We start from the raw sequence: 17,535 nt of genomic DNA, 5'->3' as shown, positions 1-17,535 counted from the left end.
CGGCCCCCATCAAGTTGTTGGAATTAACTAAGTAACTTTTACTTAAAGTACATTTTAAATGAACTACTTTTTACTTTTACTTGAGTAGATTTTTAGATGGGTACTTTTACTTGTAATTGAGTAAAATTTCATCAAAGTAAAGGAACTTTTACTTGAGTACAATATTTCAGTACTTTTTACACCTCTGGCGCTGACATTATGCAACAGCTGACAGTTGCTACTCTTTGATGTAATAGTGTGTTTTGGACTGATTATGTTACTGGATTGGATCGTCTGGACCTTTGGCAATGTACCAACACCGTTTTTGTTGGAATGTTATCGATCTGTGGATTAATGTGATGGTTCTTAGGTGAGTCGCGTCAACTTTCTGATCATATTTTTTTCTACTTCTGGTCTGACTGAGACGTTGATTGTACCGGCTGTGGTGATCAGATCTAGAAATGGTTTACATCAGTGGAATCAAAAGAGTTTTAGCTTTCTAACGATATGTTGCATTAGTACCTAGCTGTACGACGCAGTTCTGTAAATAACAATGTTTGACGCTGATCGGTAAAACAGCGCACTGGACGGCACCCGCGGGGGGTGTTTGCGATGAGGTTAAGACCAAATTATTTTTACCCAGTCTATGTATACAGATATGTTAGTGTGTGTGTGTGTTGGTGTATGCCTGTGTTTGTAAATTGGTGCAAGTGAGGGGGCTGGTGTGGGGGAGTAGGGTAGGAGTAGCTGGGGGAATCAATACTTTCTGGGCAGCTCTATTATGGAAGAGGATTTTACCCATTTGGAAAGAAAAAAACAAATCAGAGTGGTGTTAAGTGTTAATAATGTGGCAGCAACAAGGAATGACGTATTTGTATAGACATTTTGAAATGAAAAACTACTTTTGATTATTGTGAGCTGTATGGTCACACGAAGCACTGCCACATTTCCTCAAAAATACTAATTACATATCACAGCTAAAGTCAAACAAACAAACAAAGTGGAAGCTCATGCAGTGTTTTTGTGAGTAAAGTACGCAAAGATGCTTTAACTGGATGTGTGGAGCTTTCATGTATCCTCCTCTCACTGCTTTTTAAAGTTGGCATGCGTGATTTGTAAGAAAGATGTGATCGATGTACATGTTGAGCAGGGTTCAGTCATCTGGGAATGGAAACAGCCCAAACCCTCATCAGAAAAAAGTTTGGTTCCGGGCAATCGTTTGTTTAAATTTCTGTAATTATTATCATCACATCACTACATGCATCTCACCCATGTCAAATTACCTAAGATGACAGAAATGTATTTACAATATATATAAATTATCACAAACCCGAAGTTCCAATTGATTATTCATTGTAAACCATTTAATAGTAAGTAGACCATGAAGGCCATCTCTTTTGAAACAGGTTTAAGTTCCACTTAATTCTGTGACTAAGATATTCCACTTCTGGGGCCAATTTCTTGTTATCTGTTTAAGTGCTGATATCCGCAAGAATCCTTAAAAAGTATTTTTCATGGTCATTTTGTATTTTTTCTTTCATTTTGCCTTGCAGCACACGTTCAGATGGAGGACCCCGTTTGGAACAGTATTGATTTCCTCCACAATTTTATTCCAGAAGCTTGTATTGATGGACACAACCAAAAAACATGGCTAAAATAAGCATAGGATTCACCCTCAGCAGTTTGATGATTTTTTTAATTTAATTTGCTTTCTGTATTGGAGCTACAGGTTAGGCTGAGTGGTCAAGATAAGATTATCGTAGCCACAGGATTGATAATTATGTGCACGATTTATTAGATGTTAAATCAATGTTTAATCATTACAATCTCTAAATCAACCAGAAAATAGTAAATTAACAAATATAACAGTATCAAATATCCTTAACAAGAACTTCGGGAAAAGAAGCGAACAGAAGCATCCTGCACATGCAATGAACACAGCAAACAGGTAAATATGCACTTACTTTTCTTAATTAACGCACTTTTCTTAATTGTCTGTTTTTTGTGTCCCCTGTTGACTTTCTGTTCGGAAGGCTATTGTTTTTATTTAGACACAACACATTTATCCTACTGCTCTATTAACCTCAACCTAGTTTAAGAATAATCATTTAATCAAGTGGGTATTAATGGCATTTGAGCTGCATGGTAAGATATGCTTCATTTTGGGGAGGGCAAGTTCTGTGTACTTCTCATTTCAGAAAAAAAAATGCTTGCCTTATAAAATAGTGAGTGAATCAACAAACATTACGTAAATGTGAGTAATGTCCAGGTCTTAATAACTTCTGATTAGTACCTGTGTTTATTGGTAAATTGTAAAGTGAGCGCAGGTCAGCAGGAGAGAGGAGGGATGACACTCATACAGGATACTCTGACACGGTAAAAGAGAACTAGACCTTTAATATGCATCCGTCCTGATTAGGGGTGTCACGATACCAAAAATTCTGTAGTTGGTGCCAATACCAGTAAAATAACACTATTCTCAATGCCAATTTTGATACCACGGTAAAAAAAAAAAGGATTTTCTAAGATAACATGTACTTGAACTTCAAACATGAACTTCTTTATTAAAATATTTGAAAAATGTCATAAGACATACAAATCATGTGCAATAGAGCATAGCACAACATAATAAAGTGCAATTAATGGTCAAAGTGCAACAACTAGTGACACATTCCCGACTTCCAGGCATCTTTTCAAAAGGTACTGTGCAAAAACAACAACAGTGCAAAACAAAACAGTGGATATAAAAGTGCAGCCATTCATATGTTGAACGTGAGTAAAAGTCAGGTTCACGTACCTTTTTTAAATCGTCATCGTATCAGGCCATCATGAAATACCAGGAGTGGGGGAATGTGTGTGTGTGCGCACGCTCCGAGATAGCGCACACACACACAGGCCCGGGCCTCCGCCCCCCGCCCCTCTCACATGCTCAGAGACTCACACAGTGAGATCAGAGCTCGTTCACGTGGGGCAGCCGCTCACAGACTGACCGGCAGCTTCTTATCAGTGGAAACAGTGAAAACACAGAGTTTCTCTGGTCTCAGCTGCTCAGAGATCAGCGATGCAGCTCCAGAAGAGGCGCAGCACCGATGCTAACAGCTGGAATCGGCGCTCACGGTGCTTACGGTGCTTCAAAAAAATGGGCTTCTCCGTGTTTTGTTATTTTAGTATCGAAAGGTATCGTAAGTATCGGTTCTCGTGACATCTCTAGTCCTGATCCTGAAGCAGTAGTGGTTGTAATTATACAGCAGGACATTGCAAAAAAGATTTACATAGTGGAAAAATATTGGTCGATTACGATCTGTCTCTGCATCGATACAGAGTCATCCACATCACGTTGCATCAAAAAAGCAATTGATTTCCCAATTTATGACCTTTCCCGGCTTTTTTCACTCCCTCTTTTTCGTTGATTGCAATTATATGCGGCCAGGAGTTCAATACAAATACAAACATTTGAGATGATAATGGTTGTTCTTGTTGATTGTTTTAGCAAAGCTGAATTACAGGGTCCCATAAGCTTTCACAAGTTCTAGTGATGTTTATACATTGCTTGAATCAAATTGATAAAGATGTAATAGTCAAATTTGATACAGGTTTTCTAATTCCTATCAAAGGGTTTTTCCAAAGCCAAAAGTAAGAATCAATGTTTTATAGTAGTCAATTAAAAACATTACAAAAAAACAGCAGTACCAGAGCTTTTACCCTTTTACATTTGTTATTTTTGCCTCCTTGATCTCATCAGATGTGACTGGCAGAGTCAGGTTTGCATTTTGTCTGTCTGTTACCTGCAGTACTTGTACCTCAGTTAAACATGCTGTGATTTTATTTTGAGTTTGCAAATTGTTGTCAGGATTTTAAAGTTGCTGATAATAACTTACAAAGTCTTATGCTATGTCTTGTTTACCTTTTAAAATTATATTTCTGGTTTAATCTTTAATCTTTAATCGATTTTTATTTTATCAGTTGCTATTTCAATTTACATGCCAGGTTTTTTTTAACTTTTTGCGCATTAACATTGTCAAATTAATGTTTTCTAGAGTCTACTGTTACAGCTGTAGCCGTCCCTTGTCCATGGGTCTTTTTATGTATTCATTGGAGTCCCCAGATGCTCTTCCCTCTTCCTGGCTGGTGGGGCAGGCAAAGATGGAGATCCAGATTAGAGCGGCGTCCTCCCTAAACATCCAATCAGCATGAAACACTTTGGGCTGACAGTATAAATTATGCCCAGCTGTATCAGTTGGGGCAGCTGTATGTCCTGTGTGAACAGCTCACCAAACTAGCTCCTGAGATCATGTTTGAATTAAGAATTGATGTTGATTGAGAGTCAGACTAGAAGTGTTTTTAGAGAATTTAGGACTTTTGATTTGAAACTGTTGTGTTATTAATGAGTATTGGTTTTCATTTTGGTTTAAGCAAGATAGCTCTTGTTAAGAGTAATCCCTTTTTTATATTTGCTTTAATATTTGAAATAGCACCTTGTTGCTTGATTGTTGGTTTATTCAAATGAGATGCATTGTCCTTCAATCTTAAAAACAGGTTTAAAAATAAACTAAACAGCTTTCATATACCAAAAACATCTGGTTTTATGTTGCCACCTTTTTCATACCGAGTCGGATCATAACATCTACCTTTCCATTTTATTCTGCATCATTGAAGAAGTGTTTGGTCTCTTTATTAATTAGATGTTTAACATCAATTAACAGTCATCTGAATAAGTGGATAAAATACAAGTAATATACCAAAACAAAACAAATTATCATACAGTAAATCTCTTCACCATGAGGAGAGTACAGCCCGACTCATTCCACAGATACTCCCTTCTCTCTAAGCAGTACCCAAGGTCAGGTTATAAATAAAGAGCCAACTAGCAGTAAATTCTAATATCTACGCTCATGGACTTTAAGATCTAATTCAGATGACCAGTTAGAGAGGCACCAACTCCAATTATGTTGCGTATTTAATCAGTGGCAAGACGTAAGGATGCTTTCGTGGATGTGCCATTGGGATAGGTGAAGGCAAGATGAAGGACATACATTGGGATGCTGTGGGAGACATCTTCAGACTTGGGGGTGAAAATTGCTCATGTTAATATGTTAGCATCTCTATAATGTTGCACCTACTGGTCTCCTTGATGCATCAAGCCTACATTACATTATTCTGCATATTATATCAGCTGCTGCCTGAGTTCTCCTTTCACCAGCTTCAAGAAAATTTCCGTCACATTAGTGAATTAACCATCATATTTCCCAGGTTATCCTACACTTACTCATTCAACACATTTAAACAAATAGTACATACGCCTTTTAATACTTTTTAAACAAGTAAACAGCTATTTCAGCAAATTTATGTTTCTAAAAAAAAAAAATTCTCTTTAAATATTATGTCTTGAAAAAGAAAAAAGATAGAAACAAATAACCCTAATCCAAATGACAAGTCCAAAAAGCATTCCCGTCCTAAAAGTATTTGCCCAGATCCCAGTCATTCATTTGTCATTCTTTCGCTCACTCACAATATCACTATGTGCGCATGTACTGATTGCATTTGTGAAGGTATCTGGAAAAGGTTGTGTGATTTCACTCCTATCTCTTGCAGTTCTTTTCTTATTGGAGAATATTGACTTCTCTCTTTTTGTAGTTTCAATGAATAGTCTTGGTCAAATTAATTGCAACTGCCTTGAGTATTCAAAGTTTTCTTTACAAATGCGAATCAGGACTTTTTTAACGAGTGTCCCATGACAACAATTTGACTACAATTGAGAATGGTGTTGTCCCACTGTGTGTAGATTTCCTCTGATGTGATCAATGCACTGCAACAACATTATGTTGCTCTGCTGGGATTTCCAGTTTCTCTGTTTTGAAGTTCACCATATCCTTTCCTAAGTTCCTCCTTTATCTGGTAGATCCTTATATTATTGTCTCAATTTATTTTCCAAATATTCCAGTTTTTCAACCATTTGTTTTTCTTGCTGCAGCAGATGGCTTAGTGTTTTATTAGTTGATGTCTTTCTCTCCTGCAAGTCATTTTTCAATGGTTACAGTGGTTCTTAAGTCGAGATGTCACCTTTTCTCTCGATGAAGCGTGAAATCCTTAATTTGTGCAGCAATATCTTCTTTTATGCTCAGCATTAAACTATTAAGACTATTTTTTGGCCGCAGGTTCATGCCACCTTTCTCCAAAATGTTACAGATTATTTAAGCATCCAAACATTTCAGATATAAAGTAGCATATTTGAGAGAGTGTTTCACAGCAGTTAACTGCAGGTGTGCTGTTAACATGACAAGTGGCACACGGCAAATCTGGAACCCTAACTTAGTATTGTCATTATTGAACAACATGTCCAAGGAGCTGCCAACTCTCACGCTTTCGCCGTGTGACACACACTTTTGCATGTTTTCACACACACTCACCCCACACATCCAATTTCTCATGCCAAAACAAAACAGATTTTGGTCCGAGACCTTTTCAAACTCACAGACGATAGATGGCGCTAAGGAGCGCATCTGTAACCCTATTTGCTGCATAGACATCCAATTTATCCCAAAGAGTATAGGAGTCCCGAAGTTAGCGATAGAAGAAGAGTTACAAAGACAACCGCGGGAGAAACTCGGGAAGAGAATATATCGCTGAAGAAAATCTTCATCTCCAATCTGAGCAGAGATTAGGTAAATTAATGACATGTGGTTCAATTAAGTACTCACTCTCTTAAATCTTGAAAGAAATTATTCGTTTGTGTTTGTGCGTGTGAACTTGATTTTGTGTGGTTAATGTAAACTCAGCTGTCATATCAAGCAGCAGGAGAGCACCTTGTTAACCTTGTGGTATACTGCATGCTCAAAACAGCATAGCATTGTTTACTTAGGCTTCTCACATAGCATTTATCTTTTTATCAACAGCCCAGATAAAAGGACTCACTCTGAAGACTTTTCCAAACAGCCCTTTGAACAGGTATGTTGATGTATTCCAAAGAATTTAACATAAAGACAGGAAATTTGTGCAATAGAAGTAAGCATGTTTTTGTAACTGAGACTAGAGTTATTAAAAACCATTTGAATTCTTTAAGGTAGCAAAGATTTCTCGTAAAAGACTTTTGCCAGGCCCAGGACAAAAGGGAAATCTATTATTATTTAAAGAACTAGCCAAGGCAGAAAAGACAGACAAACACACTGACAGAACAGCCAGAACAGTCAGACCAAATTATAGAAACAACAAGGCAACAGACAGAGGAGTAACACACAGCCGGAGACTGGACAGAGAGAGCAACAGACAGGACAAACTGACAAACATGTAGAGGAGCAACAGACAGGACCGATAGAAGCACATGCAGAGGAGCAACAGACAGGACAGACAGACAAACATGTAGAGGAGCAACAGACAAGACCGATAGAAGCACATGCAGAATAGCAACAGACAGGACAAATAGAACAACCAACAGTGCAGATGGAAGAAGACACAGAGGGACTCCCCCAATCCAACAGCAGGGCCAGAAGAGGTGTGCTCTGGCTGGAGCAGCAACATATAGAAACCTTTTCCAAAATGAGTGGACCTCTACATGGCCATTTATTACAAGAGGGAGCCTCAACACGCACTACTGGTGTGCAGTCTGCCGTATTAAAAACTCATGTTGCCACCAGGGTGTGGCAGATGTAGTGCGCCACATAAAAACCAAAGGCCACCAAGAAAAGCCACGAGCTCTTCAGTCCACAGCCACAATATTCCAATATGCAATGCCCGTTCCCTCTGTTGGAGGTATGTCTGCACAAGAGGTTAAGGTATGATATGCGTAATAGTCCTGTCAAGGTTCAGTCAAGAGTTTCGCGATCTAGTTGATCGCGGTAAAGTCATGGTTGATAGTTTTGACTAATTTGTGGTTTGTATTTCAGGGTATTATAGTCCAATTTTCTTAATTTTAGATCTTAGTTGCTGAATGTTTGTTTTTTTATACTTGTGCCCTATTATCAGAGGTGTCCATTTGAAATAAACTATGGTCTTTAGGGAGGATTAATCATTTTTCATTTCTTACAGACAAGAAGGGCTGAGGTCAAAATGACAGCTGGGTTGGTAGCTCATAATGTTCCTCTAGCCTTTGCGGACCACCTTGGGCCTCTCCTAAAAGACTGTTTTGGAGATTCGAAGACGGCGCAGGACTACAGGTGTGCCAGGACTAAGTCATCCTGCATTACTAACGAAGCGCTGGTACCTTATTTCACACAAGAGCTTGTGAAGGAGCTCAAAAACAGCCCATACACCCTTGTTACAGATGGGTCAAATGACACAGGTATTTCCCAAACTATTTATCTCTTCTGCAAAACATATGCTTTGTGTAAACATCGAACAACATGTATATTTGTATAATTCTAACTCGTCACTATAGGAGTGCAAAAGATGAACCCTCTTAATGTCCGGGTCTTCATGGGAAGCAAAGTTGTCCATCAATTTTTAAGCACGTGTACAACAAATGGGAAGACATGTGGGACAGCAAGCGAGATCTTCGCCAAGATTAACTCCACCCTAGAGGAGCATGGTATCCCTTGGGAGAACTGCATTGCTCTCTCAGTTGACAATGCAGCTGTGAACATCGGACCACGCAATTCCATCGCCTCTAGGGTGCTCCAGAAACACCCAAACACCTATATTCATGGTTGTCCTTGTCATGTGGCACATAACACCGCCAAAGCTGCAGGAGAGGGATTATTTAAAGTGAGTTAAGGCCTGATTTATCTCTCGATGTAACTTTATATTTGTATCCTAATTGCAAGCATTGACTGAATGTTATGATTTGATTAATGTATTGCAGGTGTCTGGTTTTGATTTGGATGTAGCAACTACATGGATTGTTAGTCACATACTTATTGACAACCTCTTGTTTTGTTTTATTTATTGTTATTGTTTAGTGTTATTATGAAAATCAGGCCAGATTCAAGAGGCTTGTGCAGGCATTTACTGACCCCATTAAAGAAGTGTACCTGCTGTTCTACCAAGCCACTGTAGCAACCTTACCTGATTTCAACTTGCTTCTCCAGAGAGAGCAGTCAGCAATATATTTGTTACATGATGGGGTGGGTTTGGATCTAGCTGTTTTCTCCATTCTGTGTTTCTTGCTGATATCTGCAGGGATCTAATACTATTTTTGTGAATGTCTGTCATAGATAGATTGCAACCTATGTTCCAAATGTTTGGTTCCAGCAGCTCTGCAATGCCATGAGGAGCCTTGAGAAATTGCCTATAAAGAGAAGGCAAACCATTTGCTAGGTTAGTGTTTGACTATTATTATGATCATACACTTTGATATGTGATAGATAAAATGTGATATTTAGCCTTGTACCTAGCCTTTTGTTTCATGAGTAGAAACCTAAGGTTTGTGGTAGTCCTTCCAACAGTGGGCGTCTGGTTGGATTTCTTGCCCTATGTGTCAAGCTGATATTGCTGCATCAGTATGTTAAACCATTTATGTTAACCTGATATGCTGTATCTGTACAGGGAAAAAGTTGGACATTGAGTTCACAACCAGGGCTAAAATTAACAGATATCTTGATGAGGCTGATATCACACCTCGGCAGGTGGATTCATTCCATGAAGCTGTGTTGAGTTTCCTAACAAGTGCTGTGGGCTATGCACTTAAGAAGCTGCCACTGGAAGAGCCACTGAGCCACTGCGGATGTGCGGCAGAGGGATGAAAGTGGCATTGAAGATGTCCTGTACTTTGTTGAAAGGTTAGTTTTTTTCTATAATTATTGTCTATCATCTTAGGTAAAATGCTTATGACGAGGTATGTTCACTCCTAACCTGCACATGAGATATTCTTATATGGCTTTTCCTCAAAGATGTGTATGAACTGCTGCTGGTTGATGACAATATACCTATAACTTAACAACCTGTAACTCTATTTTCATAAATAGGTTTCCCCATCTCCTCCCATACCATGGCCCAGAGGAGCATGACCACCTGGGTGAGGAGTTTCTGAATTATCAGACCATACCATCCCTTCAGGACGAAACTGATATGAAAAGCTTTTGGGCTTGAATGGCAACAGGGAAACATAAGGTATACATTGTTTTTGTTTTTGGCAGGTGTGGCTTGGCTACGTCTGTTGCTTTTATTGATGCATGCATATAGTGTTTCATACATGATGCAAACTATGCATGTTGTATCTGAACTTTTTTACAGTATACTTACAGTATTAATCAAAATATGGTATGTTTTTCCATATTGTTCTTGGTTAATTTTCCATAGGTGACAGGAGCCAAAGAATTTGAGAGGCTTGCTGCCGTCGACAAGCTGGTCCTGATGTTGCCCCATTCGAATGCAGAGCTGAGAGGGTGTTTTCAGTTGTGGGACTTATCATATACGGTAGTTTAATGCGCTTGCGCATATACTGTGGGTTATACGGTAGTTGCGGACGCATGTAAGTGATGTATGTTAGTGAGCCAAGTTGTGAGACACAGTGATGCATTAAAGCGAGCTGAGCTACTAAGAAGCCTCTTTAGCGTTGATTTACAGGACTGAACAAAACTAAGACCAGAAATAGCCTGGCATTGGTTGGCACCCTCATCTCCATAATGGCCATAAAGATGGCCGACCTGGAGCCCTGTTTCCGATGGGAGCCCCCCTCAGAGTTCATCAAGGCCTCCAAGAAGGCCACAGGCCAGTATAACCTTGCCCACAAATCTTATAAAATGTCTAACTAGCTTCTGATCTGCATCTGATACCTCATTTTTATTTATTTTTGTCATGTGTTGATCCATTGTATTGCTTAAAAAGGCTATTGTTTAAGCACTTTAAGCACTATATTTGTTGCACATTTTTGTTTGATGGAAAGTGTGGTGGGAGGCTTTGAATAATGAACAATATTTCCCCCATCTAACCTTTTGTCATTTTTTGCTGAACATAAATCATTAACTGCTCTTAAGAATACAATTATTAACAATATAGGTTAGTTTTCAGTTAAGAATTAGTTGAATACCATTGTAATCAAAATGTCAATCAACCTGACTTGGTCAAATCTTAAACACAGGTCTATTAATTAGGCTATATTGTGGTACATAGACAGTCATTGAGGCACAACAATAGTTTTCTGGTTGAATGTTCAGCTCAAGTCTAGATTGCCTACAAATCATGATCAGATTAACATGAATCAGAATAAATTCAGGTATTGCACATCTTTAGCATACCACCCAAAAATCCACTAGAATGCAGGAAATAACATCTACTTAAACCTACATTTCCTGGGGGTGGACCTTCAGCTATGTCTTTGCTTCACAGAATGCAACCAATACTGTCCATCTCCAGTAGGCTGCCCCTATCAATAACTTTGGGCCCACAAACCACCAGAATGCAGTATAAAACATGGGTACAATGCCAAATTAATTCCAATTCTCTGATATTTGAGCCACCAACGTGTGTGGCTGCATGCGCGGCAACATTTTGGTCACCCCCGACAAAATCTCACTCCAAGGTTTTTTGAAAAGTTGGCAGCTCTGTGTCCATGTATTTTGTATTATCCGTCTGATTAGTGTGTGTGCTTTGTTAGGGCTGGGCCACTCAACACTTGTAGCATTTGAAGGAGTAAATAAAGTCCCATGTCTAATTATGACAACTTTGCGTAAACATTGAATCTGTATTTCATATTAAATGGATTGGATAGTTTGGGTATTCTCAACATGAGTTTAACTCTGATGTCTGCCACATCCTTTTAATTAGATAAGACATGTTTTAAACTATGATAGGACGTACACTGCTTTTACATTTAGTAATGCTCTATTAAACTTTCTCACATTTTTTTCAATGACTCACACTCTATCCTCTCGTGGTAATAAGGCAGAGCAGGAAATGATCAGAATGTCTTCAGGACAAAGGGCAGTGAAAATATGACATTGTACATTGTTTTAAAAAAAGTGGTCTTGTGTCCCACTTTACCCCGTAGCTAGGGTTAAGTGGTCCACTTACTTTTTCCACTTTAAAACTACCATAACAACACATGTTGTAATAGTTAAAATCCCGACAGCTAGATTGACAATCCACTAATATCGGACTAGTAACAGAATCACGGGGATTGGTCAATGCAGCACATTTATGATTATTGTTGGGACCTACAGCCACAGAGAACTGTAAACGATGAGGACTTGTGGGAAATTCCGATCCAGCCTAAGGTACTTGGGGGGAGCAGGCTACAGTCGAAACTGTCAATGACCCCTGCTGTGTCTCTAGCCGCGCCTCAGATTTTGAACTCTGACCTTCCTATTGGCCTGAGACCCTTAGCCCTGCTAGAAGGCGGGAGTCACCTCCAAGGTACTATTTAAGGTCAGACACACCGAAAATAGTTCTTTCCAGTTCAACTCACAATAGAGCTAGCATCTCCAGTTTAGTTAAGTGATCCACAGGACACAAAGGAAACAAACTCAACAGCTGTTTGATCTTTCATAAGTTTATTTTAAACTTATCTTTTCGTAGTTCACTTTTAGTTTAAAGCTATTTTTTCTAATCCAGTTTAAGCTTAACTTATCCTTTTTTAGTACATCGTAAGCTTATTCTTTCCTATTTTTCCTTAAAGCCTTTAATCTGAATAGCGCGCGGCAGAAACTCCCCCTCACTCGCTGGGCGAGAACAGAGACACTTTCCCCGCCATCCACGGACAATCCGGCGACGGTTGTTCTTTTCCTGCAGACGGGCAAAGACCTTACCAAGGAGAACGAGAAGCATTCTCTCCGATTCGGCCCAGCGTCATCTCGCCATCGCCCCAGCGGCTCCGCGATCAGCGTTCTGAGGCCAGGACATCATCCACTTCATCCTTCCGGGATTCGCGCTACTACGGTTGTGCACGAAACCCCGCGAAGCAACACGAAGTAAGAGACATATGTCTGGGCAGAGTCTAGTTTAATACTTAGCGTGTTTTTATATGATTGTACTTTTATAGAGAGACCGCCGTGTCGATCTTATTGTGAAAAGCGCGCGGTGACGATCCGGCGCTTCCTGGTTGATTCGTGTTTCCGTCAGGCCGAACTCACAGAAGACGTGCATCTGTTAAAAGACACCTCTCACGTAGCTGGTTTGCCGACCTCACTGTGTGATCGCCTCTGACGGCGTTTTTAAGATCATCTCCGATCTGTGTTACTGCATGTTTCTCTCTCTCTTGTATTCTCTCACATCCGCCGACACACACATCCTCGCCCACGCACACACACATAGTCACATTACATATAGCCATTCTGATATCAAGGGGGCCCTGAACGCACCTCGACGCCATTCGGCGCTAAAGCTAAGCTAAGACAAAGAATCCCTTTGTCCTCCCTCGACCTTTGTCTCACGTGTGTTTAAGTCGGCCATCTTTGACCATCTTGACTCTAAGTTACGTGGTCCGTCGACCATTGATTGCAATACACATCGAGGCCCGCCCTCCATTCGGACTCTAAATTCCTTAGGCGACTCCGCCATTTTGAGTTGCAGTCCTGGTGTATATTACATCACCAATTTTGTAGTCAAACCCCCAGGGTTAAGCCGGCCCTCTTAAACTTCGTGAGTCATCGACCCCCCTTTTTCCTCTCTCTCTCTCATACACACTTACACCCACACACACACGCACACACGAACACACACACAGCCTTATCAGAAGGATTGCAGTGTGATCAATTGTGATGAATGTGCTGCGACTGTATTGGATATAGCGGATTGTGTTAAGTGAAGAATCATTTGGAATAACATTGACTTTTTATATCTTTTTAATAAATCCTTTTATACTTAAAGTATTTGAAGCTTGTGATTATTGGTGCATGTTTATGTGAACACAGTTGGATAACGATAGCCAGTGCTTGAACTTAACCCTTCATCGTTTATTATATAATCCCTAATATTAACTATTGAGATTATTAATTTAACTTTATCAGATGAGACTGATACTTATAGACTGACTTGTTGGTCCCTGTAACCAGGGTGGTGCCCCTTCTCGAGTATTAATATAGATAGTAGTATTCTTAAATTTAAGATTTTATTGTTTTTAACTAATTATTTCATTATTCTTGGTTGATAACCTTATCATTATTAATTGATAGCTTGTACTTTCTAAATTGATAATTACTTGTTTTTCATTAGTAGTTGTTATTCATTGATTGATTATTCTTAAGTTTACATTAATTACCTAATTATTCTTAATCAATAAACTTTATCATTCTCAAAATAATGATTTAATAATTCTTAATTGTTGAACTTCCTTATTTACTCATTAATGGTTTTATTGTTATTTGATTACTGATCATCTTCAATTAATAATCTAATTATTTTGTTTAATAAATAATCTTTATTGTTTCAATAATTATATACCATGATTATCGATAATTAGCCAACGTCGAGTCCCCCTACTATTGCACAACATTATTATGATTCATGTGATCTCTTGCACACCCTAGCTTACCGGCACATTGTTTCTCTGTCCAATTGGCAGGGACAGGGATTTTTTTTTCTCTGAGTATTCAAATGGGTAAAGTGAGACAGTGTAAAGTGAGACAGTGTCACTTTACCCCATAGCATTTGTCCCACTTTACCCCAGCCAACATCTCTTAGCAATTCAGGCTAATCTTCAGCTAGCATCAATCACATGGTTTTATATGTTGGAAGTTCACCAACATGTATGATATAAGTTTTTCTACCTGATTCAATTTGTTTTGACACAACAGCTGATTAAGTTCAAGGCAAGACTTTTACATGCAAAAAAAACACATTTTTGTGAAAAAACATACTTTCCACAAATTGAACACACTCTTTTCACTCTACTTTACATTATCTGTTCATTTTTTCATCCTGTCCTTAAAGGGATAGTTTATAGGACCAGAAACTCCGTAACTACAGAAACTACAATTTACCTGTGTTATCCTCAGAACGTAGCTGTGTTCACGTTCAAGGGTACACAGTGCACAAGCGTGAACTTTTATGCTCTCGCCCAAGGGGTACGTGACGACATCAGATAAAACACTATAAATGTGTGTTAATGGGAAATGGCAAACTGACTGTAATGTGAATCAACTTCAACCACCTGCGATGCACTCTTTAAAATTACCTCCTGCATGTCTGCATCTTCTGTGAATATATAGGATATGTATCGCCATCGCGTTATCAACATGCGCGATAAACATATCGCAAGACTGCTTGAACTGTGATAAATAGTGTTCCATTTGCCATGCATTCACGGTCTACATGTCAATATATTTGGCCAATCAGATGGAGCCCTGCTGCCCTAGATAATAAATATAAGATATTCAGATCGCCAGGTTTTTCAGTCAATTCATCATTTTGGAAAAAGAGAAAAGAGAGAAAACATAATTTCAAGAGGGCTCCATCAAATCTCGCTCCACATGGCTGGATGCAGCAGCGAAAGCACCCAGCCACTATCTGCTTCACACATTCTCTTACAGGTCGACCTCATCACCCCCACAGTTGACCTGCAGGAAATCCAAATTAGAGCATGCACTTTCGAGGAAAAGTGGCTGCAAATACACAGATGGGGTGTTGGTGGGCCCTGATGAGAAACCTTGTCTGCCAAAGTATCTGTTTCCCCATTATGCAAAGTTAACGCATGGGAAGGATCATGTTTCAAAAGGATCGATGATGGCTGCTATTTCTCAACATTGGTTCACAAAGGGGTTTTCTACAGGGTATATGCAGCAATCCTGAGATTAAATTCAATACTTTTCAAGACCTTTTTCAAGATCCTTCTAATATTTGTCAAGACCCCAGCGCCACTAGGAGCTGTAACAGGTTACATCAGCGACACAATTGAGTTTGAGATTGCTAAATTAAATGAAGTTTGCCAGAACTTCTATGTAGCACTTTATCAACACAACCGAATTCAGATGGTCCGGGAGGGAATAAAGCTCAAAAGAATAAATTGAGTTACTAAGCCAAAAGGCACAATTTATTTATAACAATAACATGCTCACTCACTCACTCACACACGCACACAACAGTGTTTCCCACAGGATTTGTAGAGATCATGGTGGATGGACCCTGGACCCTCTTGGAAGAGGATATAGTACATTGTAAAGTAAAGATGCATCAATCTGGTCCACTTTGAGAGACAAATTAATCTAAATTGAAATTAATATGGCAGTCAGAATCTACTTATGGTGTGAGAAACACTGCAGACACACTGAGCAGTAAATGGTTCAGTCAACTCTGCAATAGGCACTTTTATAATACTTTAAAGGATCGACTGATGCCCATTTTACCACAGTTGATATGGTTCCTTGGGGTCTTAATGAAATGTCTGTAACATATTTTGGTCAAAATCCCACAAGGATCATTTAAAACAGCACCTTTTTACCCTGTCTAAAACAGCCCTCCTCAGATTGACCTGTTTTGAGTCCCCCGCCCCCCCCCCCCTCTCTCTCCTTCATGAGATACAAGCGGCCAGATTTTTAGATATCCATTACCTCTGTAGAAATATGGCTACTGGAGACGAAGATACAATCTTGCAACCATATTGTTTAGCTGCTGATACCCCTCAGACAGCTAAGTAGTCGCATATAACATGCCGATCGTCGAGGCGGAGGCCCCCGGGACACTAAACGCTTTCCGCAGGATCCGAGCCTCACCCTAATGCACAGTGTCTGCAGTGTCAGCCCGGGCTCGGTAGACATGGGACGGTAGACATGCCAGATACCCAAAATAACATGTAGAAACACTACAAAAGTGAAATTTTCATACGATGGGTCCTTTAAATAATAAACTATTTTGCAGACCGCAGCGCGAATCGCGCTCTGAGACAGACATTGCCTAGCAACGCCGCTCGAGCCTCGCCCCCGCTTGAATGCCAGGTATGTTTTTAACTTTTAACAACTTTTGACAAATATGCTATTCACATCGAAAAAAACAACACATCTGTAGGCCATTTCATTTAGTGGCTTTATTGTGGAAGGTTGATGTGTAGTTCCTGTTATAAGCAGGGTGTTGGTTGGGACTCTTGTTTTGAAGGGGGGTTCTAACGGAAGGGGGTGTTGATCGAGAGAGATGTTTTGAAGTGTGAAGGAAAATAAACGGGTGTGATGTCCTGATTCAATAACCATCTCTCGTGTCATTTTTCGGCTGAGGCCTCCTGACAGTATAAGACAGGGGTCGGCAACCTTTACTATCGAAAGAGCCATTTTGCAAATTATAGAACATCAATAAAAAAACTTTGGACATTTTATTGCTATTTTTACCTGTTACAAAGAAGGAAAAAACCAACTTCTCATGAGTAGGAGAATAAAATACATGTGTAGGCTAACTTTGAAATAAATGAAACACAGAACAATCTCCAGGAAACATAAACTGAAGCTCGGTACAAACCAACTGTAGCTTCTGCTCTGATCAAGAAGCTGCAGCGCTGATCTCTGAGCAGCTTTGACCAGAGAAACTCTGTGTTTTCACTGTTTCCACTGTTAAGAACGAACAAGCTCTGATCTCAATGTGTCTCTGAGCGAGTGAGTGGGGCGGAGCCCCGGCTCTGTGTACGCGATGTGGGAGCGCACACAGACACACACACATTCGCCCGCCCCTGGTATTTCATGGCAGCCTGATAAGATGATGACTTAA

General features: G+C 39.6%; 1 protein-coding gene across 1 annotated transcript in view; it reads right to left on the bottom strand.

Moving 5' to 3' along the window:
* plekha6 (pleckstrin homology domain containing, family A member 6) overlaps positions 1 to 17,535 on the bottom strand; it is a 103,694-nt gene that overhangs the window by 15,964 nt on the left and 70,195 nt on the right. The window lies entirely within an intron of this gene.

This window comes from Pleuronectes platessa, chromosome 2, assembly GCF_947347685.1.
Source record: "Pleuronectes platessa chromosome 2, fPlePla1.1, whole genome shotgun sequence".
In the NCBI taxonomy this organism is placed as follows: domain Eukaryota; kingdom Metazoa; phylum Chordata; class Actinopteri; order Pleuronectiformes; family Pleuronectidae; genus Pleuronectes; species Pleuronectes platessa.
Note: the sequence above shows the minus strand (reverse complement) of the source record. Positions and strands in the feature narration are given on the sequence as shown.